This window comes from Sorex araneus, chromosome 1 (genome assembly GCF_027595985.1).
Source record: "Sorex araneus isolate mSorAra2 chromosome 1, mSorAra2.pri, whole genome shotgun sequence".
In the NCBI taxonomy this organism is placed as follows: Eukaryota; Metazoa; Chordata; class Mammalia; order Eulipotyphla; family Soricidae; genus Sorex; species Sorex araneus.
In genome coordinates, this window is record NC_073302.1 from 432,866,692 (window position 1) to 432,885,439 (window position 18,748).

Here is an 18,748-nt window from a genome sequence, read left to right on the forward strand (position 1 = left end):
TGAATGGAAACTCATGTTTAGTCATTTTTTTTTTTTTAATGACTTGCTCTTTCTTGGACGAGGTTGGTGAGGTAGAGGGGGTAAGACAGCAGAAAAGAAAGCATGTTCCTGGAATTATGAATCAATACATGGAGTTCAATCTCGTCAGCCTCCACCCTCAAGCAACAATCCTCAGTGGTAGGTGATGCTGCATGGGGTTGATGTTCTGCCTGGTTTGCCGCCGACATTCCCTGCACATGCAGAATAACAAAACACAGCCCAAAGGAGACCGTGCCCTCTTGTAGGCATCAAATACTCTGACACAGCCCCGAGCCCAAGGCTGTCACTAGCCTCCAGAAAATGGACAGTGGGCGCTGAGTAGGGAGTTAGGATTTTAGAAACTGGTGGAAAAAAACCTGCTCCTGATGGCAAATGCGAGAGGATAAGAGTAAGGCACCTGGAAGCTGCAGCCAGAGCTGCAAGAGGAGAAGCAGCCTCCTGCAAGCGTTCTGACCTAAGCTCTAGTTAATCTTGTGCTAAGTAGAGAGAGCGAAGCTCTAACCTACTCGGAAGGCGCTATTAGGCCTTCTGAGTGAGGCTTTCTCAGAAGCAAAGACAGTTCTGTGTCAGGAGGAGTTCTGGCACCCCAGGGTGGAGGTGGGTGGGGCAAGAGAAGTAAGGGCATGGTACAAACCAGAGCGCGCTGTGTGTTGTCCAGTTAAAAAAATGTGGACACGATCTTTCCAAAGTTGTGTTTATTATTCTGAGGATCTGCGGGCGATCACAGATCAAACTGGCTTGGTTAGGGAGGATGAAGTCCTGCTGAGAAGCGCCCACGAGGGCACTGGGCAGGAGGCAGGGCTTGATTGCAGAGATCAAGAGTGGGGGGTAGCGTGTGTGTGTGGGGGGGAGGGGGGTTCCCCGACTGCTCAGGCAAACACACATCCCCTTATCTTTCTCGCCCACCCGAAAGTTCTAAGGCTTCTGCTTCAAAGCCTGGTGTGCTCCTTCAAGGCTGCTTATTAGCAGCAGCGAGGGCTCCGGGCCAGGCTTTCAGGTATTTTCATAGGGTTCTCGGCTTCAGTAATTGCGGCTTCCCCCCACTCCTAGTTCTCCTCATTCCACCCCATCCTCCCTTCATCTGCCTTTCATTTATCACGCTATTTTTTTTTTCCAAGCGAAAAGAGTGCCCGGGAATTGCCCGCGGGCTGGCCCTATAAAAAGTACCGAGAGAAGAAACAGCGATGAGCAGCTGCTGGCCCCATAAACCGGGCACTTAAAAGGCTTTTGCTTTCATCGCGATTCAAGCCTGCAAAGCCACAACACCCTCTGGCGAGGACGGCAGCCCTGCCCCGGCTGAAGTCCTCCAGGAGTGAAAAGAAACATCACCTCGTCGCTTCCAAGGTCCCGCCGGCATTTCTCCAACTTGGTAGACGCCAAACGTCTTTTTTTTTTTTTCCCCGCCTCCCCTCCCCCCGAACCACGCAAACGTGCAGTGTACCAGCCCCGGGTTTCCAATTGCCGGGGCAACCCCGGTGGCTTTTTCTTTTCTACTTCCCCAAACTGAAGCCCGCCTACCCGGCATCTAGGTCCGTCTCTAACTGGTCCCTGACATGTGCTCGTCTCCACAGTGAGCCAATCAGAGTCTCAATGTCTACCACGTGGCTGTGAAAAGCGGAAAAGACCTCGATGTGGTCCCGGGAGCGGGGCGGGGCCGAGAATGACGGACGGCTCGGCTTTCCAATAGGCGGGGGCCTAGGACCGGCCCCCTCCTGGCTCCGGGGCTAGAAAAAGAGCGTCGATGCCGGCCGCCGGGATGAGTCCCAGCAGGCGCTGGCTCCTAGGTGGCTTCGAGGAGAGGCGGCGGCTGCAGGTGACTTCTTGGCAGGTGAGTGACGGGTGCTTTGGCGAGCGTTTTCATTTATTTTATTTTTCCCAGTGATGGCATGTGTGCCTCCGCAGCGCGGGAAGGCCAGTTGCCTGGCGTCCAGGGGTGGGAAGGAGCTCGCCCGCCCCTTAGGTGCGACCCTCACCTGGACCCCGCTCCCGAGATCAGCCCAGCTCACTGTTTGCAGAACTGCCCGTGCAAAGGAGGACTCTGCCTTGGGCGTGGAGTCTTGAGGGCAGGAATACACAGCAGTTGAAGGGAGAGGTGAATTGATCGCTCCTGGACGTCAGGGGCCGGTGTGGCTGAACCCCTTGCAACAGGAGGGTGGGGGGTGCTTCGCCGGAGACCTCGGGGACCCTGATTCAGGACTGTGTCCTGTGTTTTCGGGCCGTGGCCGACCTGGCCCTGGAAGTCTTAAGTCGACCGGACAAACTCGAACGCCGGGAAGGGGGAAAGAGGTGAAATCCTGCAATGCTTTCAGGAGCGCTCAAATCTGGAGCAGACAGACCGACCAGCCAAACCACCGGGTCTTAGAACCACTGCAGATTTAAACGTTATTTCTGCCCTTTCCAGGATCTGGGACGGTTTTGGTCTCTAGGGTCAGTAGAATGCATAATGGAAAGCAAACAAGCTCCCCGTCAAGTTTCGAAGGGGGAAGCGGTCCATTTGTTTTATTATAACTCCCGCTTCTCCGCTGTCTGCCTTCCAACTTCGGGAGCATTTGGTACCAGAATGTTCGTGGAATGCAGACGCCTGCAAAAACACAAAACAAAACAGCAAATCGAATGCTGCTTTTTCACTGGTAATTACTAAGGTTTTCTAGAATGAAACTAAAAAATGGTCTTTTTTTTTTTTTTTACCTTGCTCTCAATCTGTGTCCCCGGAATCTAGGTTTTATTCATCTTTGCATCTTGAGCACAGTGGGTACTCCTTTAAATGGTGGACTTTAGAGAAGTGTAGTGCAACCAAATGGTGTGCTGGAAGAAGCTGGGTTGGAAGTAGAGACACCGGGGTTTTAGGTGTCTTGAAGCTGTTGCTATTTATGGGATCACAACCAAATCATTTCCACCCTCTGACTCTTCGGGTTTTGCATCTTAAATAAGCGGATGTTCCATGAAACTGTTTCTTTGGCTTATGTCTGTGTTAAAAATCTGGTTTAAATTAGAGATGATTAAACATTTTTTTCCCACCACAAATACGTAAACAGAATTTCGTCGCAGTAAAATCCGTACCAATCTGTTAGAAAAGTCCCCAGCTTCAAGGGACAAGTACCTGTTGCCTTTTTGTTCGTATTGAAACCAAACGGAACCGAATGCATCATTGTAGAAAATGTGGTCATTGTTTAGAATGGCCATTATACAGAAGTATACTAAAGGACAACTGGTATTCCGCTATGCAGAGGCAAGTATTGTTAGGTCAAGGTAGTTAGATCTTTCCCCTCTCTTCCTCTTTAGCCTTCTGCCGTTGGTTGAGATTAAGGGGACACATCTCCTTTGGAGTCCTGAGTGATACTTGAGTTTACCCATGCATCTTTGTGTCTCAGCCCAAAGCCTGAGGCCATGCAAATATTTGGTAGGTCTCTTGAACATCTTTGGAAAGAAATCTGTTGTACGGGACTATTTATAGGGGCAAACAAGACTACAGATATTACTCAATAACAAAACTCTCACCAAAACAGGGCCACAAGTATGGAGAAAACCTCACTTAGGAAATGGAAATGAAATGTGTGCTATCTCACGCAAGCAGTTGGACTCTAGAATTTTACTTAGCGTTCCGTATGCTTGAGCGATTGCATTTTTACCATCTGTGCTCTCTCCCCAGCACTCAGCAAAAACACTGGGCTACATTCCTCTTTCACTCCTCATATAACCTTGACTCTTTCTGCCCGCCCGCATTCTGCCACAGCATTTGCTTCTGCTCATGCCCTCAGCAAGGTGGGCTCACCTTCAGGGACCTGAGGTTGGTGCCCGTTTTCCTGTTCCATTCGACCCAGAATGTCTCTGCCTCTTGGATAGAGAACTTTGCCATCAGCTCATTTATTCTTCCCAAATACCTCTTGAGAACGGCAGTTTCGTTATCTTCATCCTCAGGCAGAAGGAAAAGGGTATCCACACACATCATTTGGTCAAGATCACACAGTCAGAAAGTAGCAGAGCTATAGGACCAGTGTCGAGGTTTCTGGACTAAACATTCTTGGAATTTGGTAAACAACCGAATCAAAGTGTTTGTGTTGACAATAAACCCTCCCCGCAGGGAAGAAGTCGCCGGAGCTAGGAGGGAGGTGTGGTGTGTGGGTGTTCTGCACAGGAGGGATGCGTGCAGGCTGGAACAAGCAGCACACCCAGGCAAACGCTCACCTCGCGGCTCATGGCTCTTTCCTGGCATGGGAGGGCCACCTGCTCTCCTCTGGGTCCCTTGGACCCCGTGGTCCTTCAAGGAGGCTGATCGTCATTTCACATGGGAGAACAGGAAGATAATTGGGCTGGGCTAACGTCACCTGTGCATGATACCATTTGCTTCTGGGAAGGGCGTATTTTTATGTTGCCACTAAAAAATGGGGAAGTGGGTTGGGGAGCCAGCTCAGGTCGTAGGGCGCATGCCCCGAATATGCTGAGAGCGGAGTTCAGCCCCTGGCACTGCTAACCCCACTAATGACTGCCAGCTGTGTCCCTGGCTGCCAGCCCCCCGAGCCGCACCAGGCATAGCCCTGGCTGTTTGGCCCCTACCCCTCCCCAAACTCGGCCAGGCCCAAGCCCCAAACCATCAGACTCACACACTAGGCGGAGCTTTTCTGAGTGTGTCCCCTGAAGGACACGCAGGAACATGTCTAGAGAATGTCTTCTTAAGTTACAGGTGATGCCACACTAGGTACTTTCAGGTACCGTCTTGTTTGAGCTCTTAATATTGAACTTGACAGTGCGGATGGCATGAAGGAACCAAGCTCCAGATTTCATTCCCCTTTAGAACTATTTAGTTTTAATTTACCGGAGCCATATAGTTGAGCTCTCTTTTTCCCTGCCTTCTGTTGTAGCCAGTTTGTGGTCTCCCGAGTTAGGCTCCCAGTGCACAAAGGCTTCAGCTGTTCGAGGCTGTGCAGTGAGAATTCAGACCCAGGAAGACCTCTGGGCAGTCACCTAGAATAGCACTTGACTCTTTGATACTTAAGGGGAAGTTTTGGATCAAAGCGACTCTGTCCCTGATTTTATAACACTTCAACACCAGAACATTGACCATATTTCTTTTTTGTTTTGGTTTTGTTTTTGGGAAGTGGCGTCACACGCAGCGATGCTCAGGGGTTCCTCCTGGCTCTGCACTCAGGAATTAACTCCTGGCAGTGTTTGGGGGGCCATATGGGATGCCAGGGATCTAACCCGGGTGGGCACGTGCAAGGCAAACGCCCACCCGCTGTACTATCGCTCCGGTCCTTTTGACCATATTTCTTAACTCAAGTTTTAGAAATAGGAAACTGTGTTTTTCCTTTTTGATTTCCTGGGGGTTGGGAGTGAGCACATCCAGCAGTGCTTAGGGCTTAGTCCTGGCTCGGTGTTCAGGGATCACTCATCGTGGTGCTGGCAGAGTGACCGTATGTGGTTCTGGGTGTCAAATTAGGGTTGATCATGGTCAAGGCACTGTACTACTCTCCAGTCCTAAAAGCCACATTTAAAAATCCATTTTTATCCTGTAGTTTCTTTTTTAAATTTTTAAAAATTTTTTTATAGAATCACCGTGAGATAGTTACAAGCTTTCATGTTTGGGTTACAATCTCACAATGATCAAACACCCACCCCTCCACCAGTGCACATTCCCCACCACCATTATCCCCGGTATACCCCCCCTTTTCCCCTCTCCCCCTGCCTCCATGGCAGACAGTATTCCCCATACTCTCTCTCTCCTTTTGGGCACTATGGCTTGCAGCACAGACACTGAGAGGTCATCATGTTTGGTCCATTATCTACTTTTGGCACGCATCTCCCATCCCGACTGCTTCCTCCAGCCATCATTTTCTTAGTGCTCCCTTCTCTATTCCATCTGCCTTCTCCCCTCCGCTTGGGAAGCAGGCTTCCAACTATGGGGCAATCCCCCTGGCCCTATCCTGTAGTTTCACCCCCCACCCCTATATGTGAAGCGTTGTCAGATTGGAATATTAGGCACAGTTCTTTCAAATACTTGAGGAAGGGAGACAGCCGTGTCCTGGGAGTATTCCTCTGGGAAGGCAGCCCTGGGTAGGGGGAAGGTTTGCTCCTGGCTTCGTGAGGGCAACAGTAGAAAGCAGCAAAAGCATTAAGCTCCATTTAGTGCTAATCTCTGTGTTAGAGCTAATATTAAGAACTATTGTTGAAGTGTCAGAAGAACTCCTGGCTGCCCATCTACGAGATGGTCAGACTTCTTCTTCACACCCAATGATGCACAAGGGTTACTCCTGGCTCTGGACTCAGGAATCACCCCTGGCGGTGCTCAGAGGACCATATGGGATGCTGGGAATCGAACCTGGGTCGGCCGCGTGCAAGGCAAATGCCCTACACGCTGTACTGTTGCTCCAGCCCTTATAGTCAGACTTCTTCATCAAAACTCCGAACGAACGGTCTGAAGCTCTTCGTGTTCCTGGAGCGAGCAGACGCCATTGGGCTGCATAGCACACGACAGGGACAAATGGAGACGTTACTGGCGCCCGCTCGAGCAAATCGATGAGCAACGGGATGACAAGTGATACAAGTGACACAAGTGATTGTTGCAGTAGCCTCAGCAAATGCTCTGTGTGTGAATTCACCCCTGTCTGCCCTCTCCATCCCTCCCTGCCCAAAGCATGCTGACCTGGAAGCCTAACTTTGGGTTTATGGCAGCAACATCATATTGCTCGTTTTTTTTTTTTTTTTTTTTTTTCCGCTTTTTGGGTCACACCCGATGATGCACAGGGGTTACTCCTGGCTCTGCACTCAGGAATTACTCCTGGCGGTGTTCAGGGGACCATATGGGATGCTGGGAATCGAACCCGGCTGCGTGCAAGGCAAACGCCTTACCTGCTGTGCTATTGCTCCAGCCCCTATATTGCTTGTTTTACATGGGCTTTTTATGCATTTGTTTAGTTGCAGGTATGGCCTCTTTACAGAGCTTTCTTTTGAATCACCTGTTTCTTTCTTTCATTTTTTCCCCCTTGTTCTTCCTATTCACTTCTGTATTGCAAAAATAATTGTACAGCTTCAATTCCCAAGCAAGCGTACACGCGTCTGAAGTGTGAGGTGATAGTTGGTGAAGGTGCATGTCAAAACAGCAGACCATATTTTTCAAGGAGGTCGGCAGGGTGACTAATTTTCCCTGTTGTTCCCTCTGGAACCCATTATGAGATAGTTCAGTTAAGCAAAAGTTTGGTACTCTGATTTCAAGGTGCTCAAATGGTCTTCTGTGATGGGTCAAAATAATTATTATGTGGATTTCTTTACTCAGGGTACTTTGAATTTTAGAATAAAGTTAGGTGGTTTAAGAATGTTAGGATTGGGGCTGGAGTGATAGCACAGCGGGTAGGATGTTTGCCTTGCATGCAGCCAACCCGGGTTCGATTCCCAGCATCCTGTATGGTACCCTGAGCACCGCCTAGAGTTATTCCTGAGTGCACGGAGTAACCCCTGCGCATCACTGGGTGTGACCCAAAAAGCAACAACAACAAAAAAAAAAAAAAAAAGAAAGAAAAGAATGCTGGAATTATCTCAGGATAAGGTGCTTGGGAGGTTCAGAATGCTGATGTCATGAGTAGAAATGACAAACAATGGTATCTAGCAAGGCCTGAACATTACATGAAATTCAAATATCAATATTCCTACATGAAGTTTTATTGGAACACAGCCTGATTATTTATATATTGCCTATGACTGCTTTTAGCTACAGTGGCAGAATAAGTAATAGCAACAGAGACGCTAGAGCCAATCAAGCTTTAAAAAGTACTACTGGGCCCTCTAAAAAAAAAAAAGGTTCCCAGCCCCTGAGCTGTAGCGTCGCTCACATTCATCTCCTTTGTCCCGTTTTATTTACTTTTAATTTGGTTTAGGTAACGAGGTTGCAACAGTATTAACTTGGACGTGGTATACAAAGGTACTAGCACCTTCACCACCACCAGTACGCCAAGGACACTCCACCTTTGTTCTTTTAATTTAATTTTATACTGTGATGCTGCCCCACCAGCCCATCACCAAAGTAACATTATCCCAAGGTCCCGTCTGAACAGCCAGTAAACTTGATCTGGGTCTGGTCATGTGTCATCAGGATTATTGCAAAAGCCTTGTAGTGTTCACCTGGCTGTGTGTTTTTCCATTTTCTCTGTATTTTTAAGCGCTTTCACCTTCCTATAAGACCCGAGTGATTGCACCTTTGATGATGCTCCGGTGTGTACAGGAGAACCTGCTTCCTGGGCACGAGGCCCTTCTGGGCCACGCGTCTGTCTTATCTTTCTAGGCTGGTCTCCTTGTCTCCTGTTGCACCCTAGGCTTGTAGGGAGAGTGTGTAAGTTGTCACCTATGGTACTTCAGTATGAAAGGGACCCTGTAATTCAGTGGGGAGAGCAGGCCGAGAGCAAGCCTTTCCGAGGTGTCCAGCCGTTTCTGATGGGTCCTCTCTCTGCACATGCATCTGGCCCAGTGTCTCCTCACTCCTTCCTTAGGTAAGAATGCCTTTTCCCCTTTCCTATAAATATATTTTTTTTTGATAAATTTCCCCTTTTCTATAAATCTTAAGCATCTCTGTCCAAATGCAGTTTCAACAGTCCTGTGTCCATGAAACTTTACTCGGAGATAATCTCCTCCTTAATTCTTGTTTGCGGCTTCATTCCTCAGCAGCGCATCACTGTACTATGTTCAGATGCTCAAATAGGGTGGGGTGTGTGACTCCAGAGAGGAAGGGAGGGAGGGAGGGGGGAGGAAAGGGGGAGGGATGGAAGGAGAGAGGGAGGGAGAGAGAGAGGAAGAGAAGGAGGGAGGGATTATTTTGTATGTATACAGGGCTGCATCACTGTACTGTGTTCAAATGCTTAAATGGCGTGGGGTGTGTGACTCCAGAGAGGAAGGGAGGGAGGAGAGAGAGAGAGAGAGAGAGAAAGAGAGAGAGAGAGAGAGAGAGAGAGAGAAAGAGAAAGAGAAAGAGAGAGGAGAGAGAGGGAGAGAGAGAGGAGAGAAAGAGAGAGAGAGGAGAGAGAGAGGGAGAGAGAGAGGAGAGAGAGAAAGAGGAGAGAGGAGAGAGGATAGAGAGAAAGAGAGAGAGGAAAGAGAGAGGAGAGAGATTTTTTTTGTATGTATACAGGGCTTCAATCCTGGTCTGATCCAGGCATCACTTATGATTCCCTGAGCACCACCAGGGAGACTCCTGAGTCCTGAGCCTAGGTCAGGAGTAACCCCTGAGCACAGTCAGGCATGCCTGGCATCCCCCTCAGTGGGATTGAAAAGAGAAATAACTAATACAACTGGGGAGGCTGAGTAGTTGGTAGTATATGCAGTACTAGTAGTATATGCAGTAGTTGGTAGTATATGCAGTAGTAGTAGTATATGCAGTAGTACTAGTATGTGCAGTACTAGTAGTAGTATATGCGTCATTCATTGTAATGTCAGTAATGACGGAAGTGAACAAGGATTTAGGGTAGCTTTGAAAGTTCAGAGGTGTGGTTCAAGGTCTCAGTGTAGACCTCAGGGTCCAGCTTCTGCCAGATTGAACTCCAGCTCTGCCAGTTACCATCACCAGGGCCAGGGGGGTTTCTGCATCTGTACAATGGGCGTAATCGTAGCGTCTTCTCCAGACCAAGGTGGCTGAGGATTCAAGTATTCCTGTGCGCCGTAGTCTTCGTCCCTCGAATGGTAGCTGCCATGGAACCGTGTGCTCGGCGTCATAGTATGGTTTTTAGTGGCTGAGGAGACAGGGAGATGGAAGGCCATGTCCAGTGGTATCCCCAAATCTTAGAGCTATTGTTCCCCTGATAGAGGTAGTTAGCTTTGGAGGGATCAAAGCCACTGAGTCATCTCTCTTTCTCTCTCTTTTTTCCCTTGGTCCTTATTTTTGCCTTTATATTTTATTTTTTTCCTGAGATTTTATTTTATTAAAGCACTGTGAATTAGTTATTCACAGTTGGGTTTTTGACATGCAATGTTCCATCATGGATCCCGCCACCAGTGTCACCTTCCCTCCACCAGTGTCCCCAGGTTCCCGCTCCTATCCCAGCCCTTCTCCCCCCCACCCACCCATTCACCCCACCCCCCAGCCCCCAGCTCCAGACTGTTCTCTTGACAGCCACCTTTCAAGTTTGGCCATCTTTTGCACGCCCGTTTCAGAGGTGCGGGCCAGGCACACTGATGTAGCAGAAAAATGTAAAAAGTAACAGTGAGAGGGAGGGGGCTGGAGCAATAGCACAGCGGGGAGAGCGTTTGCCTTGCATGCGGCCGACCCAGGTTTGATTCCCAGCATCCCATATGGTCCCCTGAGCACCGGCAGGAGTGACTCCTGAGTGCAAAGCCAGGAGGTAACCTCTGTGCATTGCTGGGTGTGACCCAAAAAGAAAAATTTAAAAAGTAACAGTGAGAAAGAAGGGCAATCAGCCGGGAGGAAGAGGTGTGGGGAAGATGCCTTTTGAGATCTGCTGTCTGTTTGGTGTTTCTTTATTTCTTCCTTTTCTTGGTTTGGGGGCCACCTCTGGCGGTGCTCGGGGCTTCCTCCTGGCTCTACACTCAGGGATCAGTCCTGGAGGGCTCAGAAGACCGTATGGAACCCGGTGTCTGCCACCTGCTTTTCCCGCTGTACTCTCTCTGTCTCTCTGGCCCCAGGCCGTATCATGCTGTCGAGATGGAGGGAGCCCTCTGGGATTAGGAGCCCCGGGGGGTCCCTTTCCCGAGTATGAAGTAAACTGAGACCGACATCAGTGCCTAGCTCGGGTGCCAGTCACCCACGCTGAGGAAAGCACGAAGAGCCTGGGGAAACCGACCCCAGGCTGGTGAACTTGACCCAAGCCAGCCCCAATGAACAAAGCTCTGGCCTTAGAATCATGGGGAATCTGAGGGTGAGGAGCATGTGTGTCGGTTGGGTACCTCTCCGCGGTTGGGGGGGGACCGATACCCACCTCCACCGTGTGCCTCGGGGTCATGAGCTGAGCCCTCCTTTCTTCTCCGCTGGGTTGCACGCGGTCTGTGAGATGGTTGCCCGGGTGGGGAAGGGCAAGTCGTGACTGGAGAGGCCCCTGTGAAGTGAGGCCAACTGAACCTTGATCTTCACACCGGGATCCAGTTCTTCAGTGGCTCCAGGGTTGGAACGAGCCAGTCGTCAGCCTCGGTGCTCTCCGTGGAGATGAGGCCCTTTCCTGAGCAGGGTCAGTCTCGGAAGACGGTGCAGACAGCGCGGGCGATGTTCTTTTTTTTTTCTTTTTTTTCAATTTTTGGGTCACACCTGATGATGCACAGGGGTTACTCCTGGCTCATGCACTCAGGAATTACCCCTGGCGGTGCTCAGGGGACCATATGGGATGCTGGGATTCGAACCCAGGTTCGTCGCATGCAAGGCAAAGGCCCTCCCCGCTGTGCTGTCGCTCCAGCCCTGGGGTGGTGGGGGTAGGGGGAGGAGGTGATGTTTTTGGCTCGGCCTCGCCAGTGAATCCACCGGGACTCTTGAGTTAAAGCTTCCCAACGCCTGGGGTTGCCAGTGACTCCTCACGCTTCGCTGCTTGCCACCGTCCCATCAGGCTCTCCCCTGCAGTGTTGTGGGGTCCGTGGGGTCTGACTCGGACGCTGTTGGCACACCTGCTGGGCACCTCCCTGTGGGGAACAGAGCAGTGCTCCCCAAGGTTGACAAGCTGGGGGGCCTGAGAGGACCTGGGCACGGGGGATGTGGCTCGTAGTCTTGGGTGAAATTGGAGGCACTTTGGGGCTGGAGTGATAGCACAGCGGGGAGGGCATTTGCCTTGCACGCGGCCGACCCGGGTTCGACCCCCGGCATCCCATATGGTCCCCCAAGCACCGCCAGGGGTCATTCCTGAGTGCAGAGCCAGGAGTAACCCCTGTGCATTGCCGGGTGTGACCCAAAAAGAAAAAAAATAGAAATTGGAGGCGCTTTCTGTCGGTTCGCTTCCAGAGTGTGGGTTTCCGGGGGGTGCTGGGTGTTTATCTGGAAAGGGCTGGTAGGCCAGGCTGGGAACCTCTGTCCTAGATATGGCAGGAAGAAGTGCCAGGATGAGCAAATGTCCTGCCCCCAGGGACCTACATGGCCGCGCCACCACCCCGGGTAGACTCAAGCACTTTCCAGCCAGCAAGGAGGACAGAGATTTTGCCCAGAGCAAAGGGTCTCCTGGCACAAACCTCAGACCACCAATGAACGTGAGAAAAATGCCAGGTGGATGCCCGCCCTACCTTCTCAGGGTCTGGAAACGGCACCCAGAGTTCTCTCTTGCCCCTTTCTCCTGGGGACTCTGACAGACATTCAAAATTGAGACACCTGGGGCTGGAGTGATAGCACAGCAGGTAGGGTGTCTGCCTTGCACGCCACTGACCCGGGTTCGATTCCCAGCATCCCATATGGCACCCTGAGCACTGCCAGGAGTAACCCCTGTGCATTGCCAGGTGTGACTCAAAAGCAAAAACAAAAACAAAAACAAAAACAAAATTGAGACACCCCCACCCTCCGGCTAGCGCAATGAACATTCACGCCAAGTTCTAGAGCTGTGCAGTTCAGTGTGGTGGCCAGCCACTGGTCCCGTGTGGCTTCCAGTCCTCTAGATGTGGCTCGCCCAGATGGAGATGTGTCATCAGCAGGCGGCGTCGGAACCCCTGCGGCTCTCTCTCGCCGCCTGCGTTCGGTGGTCTCGGGCCACTTCCCCACCCGGGACGGCAATGCCATGGGTGGACGAAGGAGGAAACGAGGGCCAGGCTGGTGGGCAATCAGTTGCCTTTGTTCCATTCTCCCCACACGCCTGTCCCAGTCTCACTAAGCCCCCCATTCTAGCCTCACACTGCCCCTCATTCCCGTCCCCTCCTGTCTCTCCCGCTCATCTCCCCGTGCTCTGACTTGCCACCTGGGTCTCTTTAGTCCCTCTCCAACTCCCTGCATTGGGGGTAGCCCCACACCCTTTCCGGTAGCACAATCAACATTTGAAAGCCATTCTTCAGCTCAGGGGCAAAACACCTTTTAGGGGTGTTTCTCCTCTCCTTAGTCCAGTAACTTAATTAACATCTTAATTAACATCTTGATTTTGCTTCTTAATATATTAGTTATTTTGTATGGACACAGTAAGAGATACCTTGAGCTTGGAGAGTGGCTGTCCTGGGGACATCTCACTATAGAGCTCAGTCTACAGTGCTCAGGCCAGATTAATCTTTCCTAACCCTAGTAGGGTCCTAATCTAGATGTTACTTTTTGGATCACAACAGAATCTGTCCATGACCATTCTCTTAACTTATAGTTAAGTATTATGGCGCATTGGCCTGGCCCATTTTGATGCCAAGATAGCTCACAGCTTGCTTTGGGTCCATCTAGTCCCTCATCGGGACACTGCTTTTGGGGTGCTAGGAAGTAAGGGCAACTGAGGCTTAAGTCAAGAGAACAGATGCCCAGGAGTGAATATCATTCGAAGTCAGTTAACTCTCAAGTTACAAAAGCGTAGCATTAACCATCTTCCTGTGTCTGTACAAGAAAAGGACATTGCTCTGAATTAACTATGCAAAGGACTTAAGGAGAAGAGAAAAGCAATATTTACAAGTTAACAGAGTCTGATTAGGAGATAAAGGTGATTGACAGGTTTGGGAAGCAGAGCTCAAAGAAAGAGGTTACAGATAAACACAGAGGAATGGGAGCACTGTGATGGGAGTAACTCAATAAACTTAAGCTCCCTGTGGCAAGGCAGAAAGGACAAACCAATGTTATCCTACAGAGATGTGCTTGAAGTGAAAAAATACGTTCCCAGTTTCAAAGGCATATTACAAAAAAAAAAGACTAAAACATCACGTTAAGATTTGCATCTGGAGGGGCTGTAGTGATAGCACAGTGGGTAGGGCATTTGCCTTGCACACGGCCAACCCGGGTTTGATTCGCAGCATCCCATATGGCCCCCTGAGCACTGCCAGGAGTTAATTCCTGAGTGCAGAGCCAGGAGTAACCCCTGTGCATTGCCGGGTGTGACCCAAAAGCAAAAAAACAAAAAACAACAAAAAAAACCTATTTGGAGCTGGGATTCAGACTCAGATCAGGCCCATGGATGTGGCATTCCATTCCCGGTGCCTCCTGGTCTCTCCCAAGCACTCCAGGTGTGGCCATGGTGGTCCCAGTACTGGTGGGCCCAGGCACCACTGGCTATCTCAGCCACAAGTTGCTGGGAAGAGGCTCTTGGACCCCCAGGATACTGCTTGGCAGCCCAACCCCGCCCTCGCCCCCCCCCACTTAAAGACAAAGAATTGCATACAGATCAGATGTTGAAATTGCAATGTTCCGAATATAATGTTTTTGAACCTGTAAGATTAAAGTGCCTATTAGAATTAGTTCCACCTACTTTTACTCTATAAATATGGTCTTGGGAAAATTAAATCTGTGACGTGCATTTGTGACTGGCATTTATTTTGCTTGGCCACAAAACTAAAGTGCTCTAAGCAGAGACTCCCTTGAGCAGGGCCGGCAGGGGGATGGTAGGTGAGGTTGGAGGGGGGAGGGGGGCACTATAATATGTGCAGAGGTCCTGAGGTGAGAAAGACCACGGCCTGCTCAGGGCGGGGGTGGGGGTAGAAAACAGAGGTCGTGCAGGCCACGGTATGGACTTTGGGCTTCACCCCCCCCCCCCAGACCAGCTGCAGGTAATTGAGGGTCTTAAATAGGGCGCTTGGGTTTCAGGAAGTTTGCAGCCAGCACTGGCGACAGGCAGCGGCAGCTGGCCTCTCCGGCCCAGAGCTGCCCTTCCCTAAAAGGCAGCGGAGTTTTGGAGACCGCAGTTGTGAGTTCGAGACCTCACCTGTCGCCTGCGAGGGTCTGAGGCAGGAGTACCCCCCACTGAAGAGAGAAGCAGGCATTGGGGCAGTGTGGTTCCGACACCGGCTCGTTTTCAGCCCCGCTGGCACTCAGAGCCGGAGGATCAAACTGAGCCCGTTTGATTGGCAGGAGGGCGAGGGCAGATGGGACAGGAGCCAGGGCGCTTGCGCCAAGGAAGAGCGTTGGATGTAACCGAGGTGCACGGGGCGCCGGATTGGCAGGGGTTGCTGGGTCCTGGGGATCGTGACCTCCCCGGCTATGTGTGTCCCCGGGGAGGTCACCCTTTCAGTCACCGGCCAGGCACTGGCAGTCTAGTTCGTTGGCTTATTTTATTTAGCTCACAGTTTAAAAAAAAAAAAAGTGTTCAAACTGCTTTCCAGGATTTATACCAGGTACCACCTAAAATTGCAGCTTCCCGGGACTTTCAGTTTGGGTTTTGATTTTTATATTCTGAAGGTCTGAAGGTCTGGGAACTCAGGTTCCCCATCTCCCAGGGAAATGGGCTAAAGCTAAGAAGTAGCCACTCTTTTTGAGTTTTTATTTATTTTTATTATTATTATTTTTTAGCTTTTTGGGTCACACCCGGCGATGCACAGGGGTCACTCCTGGCTCTGCACTCAGGAATTACTCCTGGCGGTGCTCAGGGGACCATATGGGATGTTGGGATTCGAACCCAGGTCAGCCGCGTGCAAAGCAAACACCCTACCCGCTGTGCTATTTGCTCCAGCCCCTCTTTTTGAGGTTTTAAAATAGTAACTTTGGGGAGTGGGGATGATCGGATCGCTCCTCCAAGAGAGAGGTGGGGTTTTGCTTTGCTTTGACTTTAAAGCTTGGGAGGGGACACGTGGGAGCGCGCGTGCCCCACCCGCGTGCCCCACCTGTGCAGGGTTCCCAGCCAGCGGCGCAGCCAACACCTGGCCAGCTCTGCGGGGAACGGCCCCTGTACTACACGGGAACAAATCAAGCCAGAACAGAACCCCCACTTTCTCTCCAGCCTAACCCCCAGGCCTGCCTTCCCGCCAGTCTTGCATTTCACAGGTCCAGCTTCTTCGGTTCCCCGCAGTGCTCCAAACCCGGAAGTTGGGTGAGCTCAGGCCATGGGACCTTCACTCCCATCCCCACTTCGCCCACCCCCGGCAGAGGGGCCTGGCGCTCCCTGCAGCTCGCTCCCCGCACTCTTCAGCCCTTCCGAAGCCTCTGGGCCTGGAAATGAGGCCGCCCACAGGGTGGCACCTTCCCCGTCAAGCCGGAACACCAGGTCCCGGGAGGCATGACAGCGTCAGGACAGGCACCCGTTGGTTCCCCAAGCTCCTCGGCCTGCCGTGAGCAGCCAGTGAAATGGGAAAGTGAGTTGACAGCCCCACGGAAAAAGAGGGAACGGCTCTTGGGGACTGGAGCGATAGCACAGCGGGGAGGGTGTTTGCCTTGCACGCCACTGATCCGGGTTCGATTCCCAGCATCCCATATGGTTCCCCCGAGCACCACCAGGAGTAATTTCTGAGTGCATGAGCCAGGAGTGACCCCTGTGCATCGCCGGGTGTGACCCAAAAAGCAAAAAAAAAAAAAAGAGGGAACACGGGATCTGTTTCCAAGAATGATGCCCTCCGTGGGGCCCCTGGTCCGACCCCTGAGCTCCCCTCGCACCTGAGGGAGGGAGCGGTCGTGTGTGTGTGTGTGTAGGTAGGTTTTGTGGCTGCGGTGTCCTCTTCCACCTGTGTGTGTGTGTGTGTGTGTGTAGGTAGGTTTTGTGGCTGTGGTGTCCTCTTCCACCTGTGTGTGTGTGTGTGTGTGTGTGTGTGTAGGTTTTGTGGCTGTGGTGTCCTCTTCCACCAGTGTGTGTGTGTGTGTGTGTGTGTGTGTGTGTATGTGTGTGTGTATGTAGGTAGGTTTTGTGGCTGCGGTGTCCTCTTCCACCAATGTGTGTGTGTGTGTGTGTGTGTGTGTGTGTGTAGGTAGGTTTTGTGGCTGCACTGTCCTCTTCCACCAATGTATGTGTGTGTGTGTGTGTGTGTGTGTGTGTGTGTGTGTGTGTGTAGGTTTTGTGGCTGCGGTGTCCTCTTCCATGATGTATAGCTGTTCTGAGGGGCCCCAAGAAATTGTTCCCCGTGGTGAAGCAAGCCAAGCCGCCGATGGAGAGACTCCTGCAGCGCCGAGCGAGATGGCGTCTGTGTGTCCCTGGGCCTGCACACCAGGGTGGTCTTGGGTTCTCCCCACCCGGCCCATCCCCAGCTAGACGATGGCGTGCCTCGGCCAGCATACGGTCTGGGGGGGCCCTTCTTCGCGGGAAGCGGAGAAGGCGGAGGGAGGCTTCTTGCTTGGCAGGATGAACCTGAGGGTGGGCGTAGAGCAACAGCCGAGAGCTGTTCTTCCCTCCGCTGCCCCCCGCCCGGCCACGCGTGTGCCACAGCCGAGCCCCGGTGGCAGCGGTGCGGAGGGCGCCAGCAGCCGGGGCAGGCCCGAAGCTCCCGCTGCTTGGCAGATTGGTGCTCTGTACAGCAACCCTACGAGGGGCCTAGAGCGGGGCCAGGCATGCTGCCCACCCTGGCTCTGATCTGAACACAGAGCCAGCAGTAAGCCCTGGGAACCCCTGGGTAGGCCCCCCACACCCCCCCAAGAGAGAAAAGTACCATAGAAATCTCTCTCTCTCTCTCTTGGGGGGATGGGACGGGGGGTGGGAGGGATACTGGGTTCATGTGGTGGAGAATGGACACTGGTGGAGGGATGGGCTCTCGAACATTGCGTGAGGGTAAAACAAGCACGAAAATGTGTGAATCTGTAACTGTACCCTCACTGTGACTCACTAATTAAAAAATCAATAAATTATAAAAAAATAAAAAAATTATATACATTAAAAAAGAAATCTCTCCTCTCTCTCTCTCTCTCTCTCTCTCTCTCTCTCTCTCTCTCTCTCTCTCTCTCTCTCTCTCTCTCTCTCTCTCTCTCTCTCTCTCTCTCTCCTCTCCCTCCTTTGCTTGCGATTATCCCACTCTGCCACCTGTACTTAATCACTTAGCACAACCCTCTAGGTGCTTTTCATCCCATTCTCCATTCTGCGCCCGAGGCCCTCTGTCTCCCTGCTGCCACCCTTTCCTCTGCTGCTGCTTTGGGCCCTCTGTCTGCCTCCCGGAAATAGAAATAGGAAGCCTGGTTTTACGGACACCCCTTGTAGGAAACTCCTGAGGAAAGGAGGACAGCAGATCTAGAGTCCCGCGAGCGCTGTCCCTGCTTGTTCTCTAACAGACGGTGAATCACAGTTAACGCGGAACCCGGTATCTCCAGTTCGAGGGCTCCTCTCACCTACCCTCCCCGGGGGGCACACTGCTGGGGGTAGAGTGCGTGTGCCGGGTGGAACCCGAGCAGCCCCGGACAGTGGCCGCTGTGCCCACCGACCGCTGAGGGCAGCCCGGCGGCGGGGGCCGGGGGCTCAGAGTGGCCCTCGGGTCTGGGAGCAGCAGCTTCCGCTGGGGGCATTTGGAAGCGCTTCAGGGCGAGCTGTCTGCCGAGAACCCGGTCGCGCTGCCGTGCGGCCGCTGTGCGGTGGCGAGAGGAAGGGCTGGGGGGAGGAGAGCCGGGCGGCTTATCAGGGGGCCGCACCCCGGCAGCCCTCCTCCGTTAATCTGCCCCTCCAGACGGCACCGCGCATCTGCTTGCCCTTGACAGCGTGTTTGGTTTCCGGATTTATCCCTGCCCAAAGGGCTTTCTAGGCACAGGTGACAGATTATTTAGGTAAGTGCCACAGGCAGTGTTAATTCGTTTAAACGTTCAGCGCTGGAATCTGAGTCCGAGTGTTTCCTGGGTGCAGTGGGGACCCATGGCGTCGGACGGCCTGTTGCCTAACGGGTGTCATTATTCCCGTCACCAGGTAAGGCTGGGGTTTCTTTTTCCACCCAGCGACAAACCTGGGACAGCTGCCAG

At 52.0% G+C, this 18,748-nt stretch overlaps 1 protein-coding gene across 1 annotated transcript in view; it reads left to right on the top strand.

Annotated features, from left to right (window-relative positions):
* Positions 1 to 1,716: 1,716 nt before the first annotated feature.
* The window catches only part of BPGM (bisphosphoglycerate mutase), a 33,539-nt gene continuing 16,507 nt past the window's right edge, over positions 1,717 to 18,748 (top strand). Inside the window, exon 1 of the mRNA XM_004608248.2 lies at positions 1,717 to 1,867. The gene's annotated coding sequence lies outside the window, so the exon portion shown is untranslated. The remainder of the gene's footprint in view (positions 1,868 to 18,748) is intronic.